Source organism: Zea mays, chromosome 6 (genome assembly GCF_902167145.1).
Source record: "Zea mays cultivar B73 chromosome 6, Zm-B73-REFERENCE-NAM-5.0, whole genome shotgun sequence".
In the NCBI taxonomy this organism is placed as follows: Eukaryota; Viridiplantae; Streptophyta; class Magnoliopsida; order Poales; family Poaceae; genus Zea; species Zea mays.
The window spans coordinates 32,220,275-32,226,629 of NC_050101.1; the positions used below are offsets into that span (position 1 = coordinate 32,220,275).

The 6,355-nt window shown below is 42.4% G+C and overlaps 1 long non-coding RNA gene across 1 annotated transcript; it reads left to right on the forward strand.

Annotated features, from left to right (window-relative positions):
* Nucleotides 1-698: 698 nt before the first annotated feature.
* LOC103629165 (uncharacterized) lies at nt 699-4,039 on the forward strand. The gene is made up of 2 exons (XR_554190.2): nt 699-983; nt 3,253-4,039. It is a non-coding gene; the product is annotated as an uncharacterized lncRNA (long non-coding RNA).
* Nucleotides 4,040-6,355: the final 2,316 nt, after the last annotated feature.

Here is a 6,355-nt window from a genome sequence, read left to right on the forward strand (position 1 = left end):
AAATATAATAATAATGAGATGAAGATTTGAGGAAAAAAGGAGAAAATAAAAAGAGAGTATATAAAATATAAGGCAAATTTATATATTTCCAAAATTGGTACTTCTTTATTTCACAATATAATTCGAGGATAAATTCTGCACAAGGTTTGAATTTAAAATTTGAACTCAAATTGAATTTGGGAAAAGAGAAAAGAAAACAAAAGAAAAAGAGATAAACAAATGGGTTGGCGTCTCGCTTTCGGCCCACCTGCACACTACCTGGTCCCTGGCCCATGTGGCCTGCGTGCAGCGCGCCATACTGACCACCAGGGCCCGCTTGGCAGCCAGTGCTCCTCTCGCGACCTTGCTCCATTCGCTGCGCAATGGCCCCACGTCGTCAGGTGTACCCTGGTTTAGCCGCGCGCATGGATGAGATCTCTTCTGGCGCTGAACACTGGGGTTAGCTTGTCAGTCACCGCGTGCGCGAACTTTGGGGATACGGGTGAACTGGGTCCACTCGTCAGCCGCAGATCTTCCGCCTAAATGCCCCTCCGTGCTCTGCCACTGGTGTCCGCACGCCAGCAGAATTGTTCAACGTCACCGTCCGCGCGAGATGTGGAGTTCGTGGGCGTGGGCGCAGCGCGTGTCCGATTTTAGCGCCGGTCTCTGTGCGAGTGGCGCGGACCTCTCAACCGAACTCTCTGGAATCATATAGCTAGGCACCTGGGGCTCGACTCCTCCATTATCTCCCCCTTTTCCCTTTGCTGCATAACAACAGTAGCGCCGCCATTACTGCCGTGAGAGAGCGATAGTGGGCCTTCGCCGAGACTATGAGCCACACGGAACAAGTTGGTCAGGGGTCTGCACCAAGCTAGTGCGAAACCAACCGCGGTAGTTGCTGGCGGAATCGATGGCTGGCCAACCCTTAATTGCTCGTCGGAGCCACAAAACCACCACGGATCCGCCTGGCACCGCGGCCAACCTCAACAGAGCGCCAATCCTTGGTAAGAAACCCCTACATCAATACCTAGTCATCTCCACTTCGTTTAGGGTTTGTCGCATTAGAGTTTAGGGTCTATTTGGGTCGGTTGGCGCACACCGGCAATGACGCCATCGTATTCCGGCGAGTGCGCCGCTGATCTGGTCGAGAGATACCCCTTCGTCCGATAAGGCCCTAGTCGTAGATCTGCGATCCGAGGGATAAGAGCGAATCTGATGGATTTAAAATCTGGGGCGTTGATCACTGATCTGATGGGCCGCATTCCATACCGCTTCAGTATAATCTGGATCTAATCCCGGCCCTCCAATGAGGATCTAGTGGCCCAAAACTCACCATACCCTTTTGCCTGGTAGTTTTCCATAAGCATCCCTATAGTTTTGTATTATCAACCCGCGGTCCCCTCGGGTGCGCCTCTGAGTCTCAGTTTCTTTTATGCCAGAGCCTCTGTGTTTTTCAGAAATTGGCGCCCAATCCAGAGAGTAATGAAAATATGACATTAATAACAGAAATTGATTTTTAATGTATAAATAAATGCTAGAACTTGTTTAATTTGTAGAAAATTCATGCTTAGTCCAAATTAATCCATTCTAGTTCCTATAATTTTGTAATATTATCTATCAAATAGTGCCTCTGTTTTGACATGAAAGCCACATTAAAATTTATCTCTTAATTAATCTTGTATCAAGCACATGAAACCTTTGGAAATCCATAACTTAAGATCCATAACTCCAAAATTAATGATTCATGTTCCTATGATCTTATCTTAAAATGTAGATTATTAATGTGTATTTTGTTTACATGTTTGGTGTGATGTTAATTTCTCCTGTATACTATGTATGTTTGTATTGATGCGAGTAGATGAGCATGCCACAGAGGATCCAGGGCTTCAGCTGGTAGAGACTGCTGAGCAGGAGCTCGTTGAATGCAAATTATGCCCTTGATCACTTCCTTTTTACCCAATCATGTTCTTATTAACCATAATGATCTGCATAGGTTAATTTTGATGAGATCCAATAGGTTACCCTAGTTTTGGCTATCTTTATACCTTGTTTTACCGTTGAATATTTTTGGGTAGTATATGCTATTGCATTATGTGGTTTTGGGTATGGAGATATACATCACTCATTGTTACACTTTTGTTATCAGTTTATTATTTATTGTTCATGATAAGATCATTATGTTAATGGGAACATGGAGAACCACCCGGGAAAACAGTGCTACCACAAGTAGGGGTGGTAATGGGCTATAAACTTTACACTGCAAATTTTAAGGGTCGAATCGGATTAGGATCGGGCCTTATTCTTATTCATTTTTGAACTAATATTATTTGAGGGCCTTAATTTTTTGTGAAGAAGCATTTGGATCGTGATCCATTACCACCCTTAACCACAAGGGTGGTATGGGACGCCCTTGGCTGATTAATTAGGAAAGCTAGTGGATGACTACCTTACCTCCGTTAATCCCTTTCATACGTAGATTAATCAGCCAAGGGCTTCTCATTAAACCCTTGTGGTAGCACTGTTTTCCCGGGTGGTTCTCCATGTTCCCATTAACATAATGATCTTACCATGAGCAGTAAATAATGAACAGATAATAAAAAGTGTAATCATGAGTAATGAATATCTCTATACCCAAAACCACATAAAGCAATAGCATGTACTACCCAAAAGTTTAGTATTAAAACCAGTGGTGAAACAAGATATAAAGATAGTCAAAATCTAGGGTAACCTATTGGGTCCCATCAAAATTAACCTATGCAGATCATTATGATTAATAAGAACATGACTGGGTAAAAAGGAAGTGATCAAGGGCACAACTTGCCTTCCACGAGCTCCTGCTCAGCAACTTCTACCTGCTGGGCACCAGGATCTTCTGTGACTTGCTCGTCTACTCGCATCAACACAATACATACATAGTATAGAAAAATTAACATCACACCAAACATGTAAATAAAATACACAATAATAATCTAGACATTAAAATAAGATCATAGGAACTGGATTCATTATATTTGGAGTTATAGATTTTAAGTTAAGAATTTTCCAAGGTTTTATGTATTTAATACAAGATTAAGTACTAGATAAATTTTAATGTGTCTTTCATGTCAAAATAGTGGCACTAATGGTTAGACAATAATATTACAAAAAATTAGGAACTGGGATGGAGCAAATTGGAGTTCATATGAATTTTCTACAAATTAAACAAGTTTCTGTAATTAAATTTTACTAAAAAATATTTTCTAAATAATTTTTATGGTTTTATCAACTATCTAGACTGCGCACAGATTTCTGGGAAGTGCAGGGGGCAAAACCGAAGGTTTCCCAAGACACAGACCACTGGCGCTTGGAGTGCGGGTTTATTCCTAAGAAACCCAGGGACTCCTTAGTAAGATTGCCGGGCCGAATGGGTACGGTTGATTTTCGGCCATCCAGATCAGATCCAGAGGCCAGGAATGGATCACAGCCCCGGCAAATAGACAAGCGAGCGTGACCGCTTGATCAACGATCGACGGGCTCGATCTAATCTACCCCGATTGAATCCAATGCACCCGCTCCCAATCGGGCGGCTCCCAATATGGCGCAACAGCCCTTGCCGGATTCCACGGCGGAGACGAGGAACAAGGCCATCCGATAGGTGGACCCACATTGTTCAGTGGGCACTCGCATGGTGAACGGTGACAGGTGGGACCACGGAACTGGTGAGATAGCTGCGACTGACGCGTGGTTGGGCGACTAGTTGGTGGCCCCCAGTTTACAAAGGGTGGACGATGTACGAGTTGGCGTGGTGTGACTGCCCCGTGGGCCCGAGGTGTCAACGCTGATCTCCTGGTGATGGGCTCGCGCAGTGTAATTCTTTGTTGGGCTGAGAAACCAGGGTTGGGCCCATGCGGGGTTTTCTTTTTTTCTTTCCCTTTTTCTTTTCTCTTCTATTTTCTTTTATCTTTTCTTTCTTTCCAAATTTCGAACTTCAATTTCAATTTAAACTTTGTGGCACATTTGTACTCAGACTAAATGTTTCATTTGATCATACTAAATTGTGATGAAGTTATTCATTTTTACATTTATTTTCTATTGTATGATATTTCCCTCTTTTCTTTTCTTTTATATTTTCCAAATCTTCCTAAATTTCAATTTGGGGTTCATTCCAAATCCTCAAATCTTCACTATAGTTTTATTAATATTATTGTTATTATTATCAATGAGCAAACAAACAAAACTCCAGCATGATGCATAGTTTATTTTGGGTATCCTTAGTCATTTGTTCCCTTTATATATGATGGTTACCATGTGATAATGAGTATGGGGTAGAACATGGAATGAGATATACTCTCTTCATATTAATTACAAATTGGGTATTACAAATACTACCCCCCAAGAATCTTGTCCTCGAGATTTAGGAAGGACTAGGGAAAAGATGGGGAAATTCTATGCGAAGATCTTCTTCTCTCTCCCAAGTAGCTTCATCTTCTCCATGGTGACTCCATTGCACTTTGCACGTCTTTATCACTTTATTTCTTGTAACCCGAGTCAAAGTATCAAGAATCTTGATAGGATATTCCGTGTAAGTTAAATCACCCTGAACACTGAGCTCTTCCATTGGTAATTGTTCCTCAGGAACACGGAGACACTTCTTAAGTTGAGACACATGGAATACGTTGTGCACATCAGATAGATGATCAGGTAGCTCGAGTTGATAGGCCATCTCCCCAACTCGCCTAAAAACTCTGAAGGGTCCAATAAAGCAAGGGGTAACTTGCCTTGACTTTGAATCTCCTCATTCCACAAAGTGGTGACACCTTGAGGTATACATGATCACCTTCCTCAAACTCCAGTGGTCTTCTTCGATTATCAGCGTAGCTCTTTTGCTTGGACTAAGCTACCCTCAAATTCTCTTTGATTATACGGACTTGTTCTTCTGCCTCTTGAATAAGTTTAGGCCTAAAGAACTGTCTTTCTCCAGTCTGATCCCAATATAGAGGAGTCCTGCACTTCCTGCCATATAAAGCCTCGAATGGTGACATCTTCAGACTGACCTGGTAATTATTATTATACGAGAACTCAGCATATGGTAGACTTTTATCCGAACTGCCTCCATGCTGAAGGGCACAAGCTCTCAACATATCTTCCAGTACCTGATTAGTCCTTTCAGTCTGCCCATCAGTCTAAGGGTGATAGGTTGTACTAAAGTTCAACTTTATATCCATATTCTCATTAAAGCTTCTCCAGAATCTTGAGGTAAACTGTGAACCTCGATCAGACACGATCTTCTTTGGTACTCCGTGTAAACACACAATCTGAGCCATGTATAACTCTGCCAACTGAGAGCCTTTATAAGTAGTCTTGACCGGAATGAAATGAGCCACTTTGGTCAGTCTATCCACAATCACCCATATAGAATCATATCCTTTCGGGGTGCGAGGTAATCCAATAATGAAATCCATACCAATCTCTTCCCACTTCCATTCGGGTACCTTTAACGGGTGCAATAATCCAGCTGGTCTTTGATGTTCAGCTTTGACTCTTTGACACACATCACACATAGCCACGTGTGCAGCCACATCTCTCTTCAGCCCATACCACCAGTACTACTGCTTCAAATCTTGATACATCTTAGTGCTACCAGGATGAATAGAATAATCAGAGTCATGGGCTTCCTTCAATATAGTCTCACGGAGGCTATCAATCTCAGGAACACATATTCGGTCCTTGAACCATATTGTGCCTTGCTCATCCTCCATGAATTCTGGACCTCTACCTTCAATAATCAAATCCTTGATCTCTTGTATTTTAGCATCACCTATCTGACCCTTGCGAATTTCTTGCTCCAAGGTAGGCTCCACATCGATAGTGACTCCTTCAGTATGAGCAATTATTCCCAAGTTGAGTCTTCTGAAATCCTCAACAATCTCATCGGGTAGCTGGGCAACAATAGCTGCATGGACGTGCTCCTTTTGACTCAAGGCATATGCAACCAGATTCGTCTTGCCCGGGTGATAATGAATCTCCAAATCATAATCCTTAATGAGCTCCAACCATCGATGTTGCCTAAGGTTGAGATCCTTCTAAGTGAATATGTACTTCAAACTCTTGTGATCGGTGTATACTTGCCACTTGGTTCCCATAATATAATGCCTCCATATCTTGAGCGCATGCACTACAACTGCCAGTTCTAAGTCATGAGTGGGATAGTTCAACTCATGTTTCTGCAACTGACGAGACACGTAGGCAATCATGTGTCCTTCTTGGATAAGCACACATCCCAAGCCTGGGTCGCATGCATCACAATAAATGTCAAATCTCTTATGTAGATCTGGCATAACCAATACTAGGGGTGACATCAATCTCTACTTCAGTTGATCAAAACTATCTTGGCACT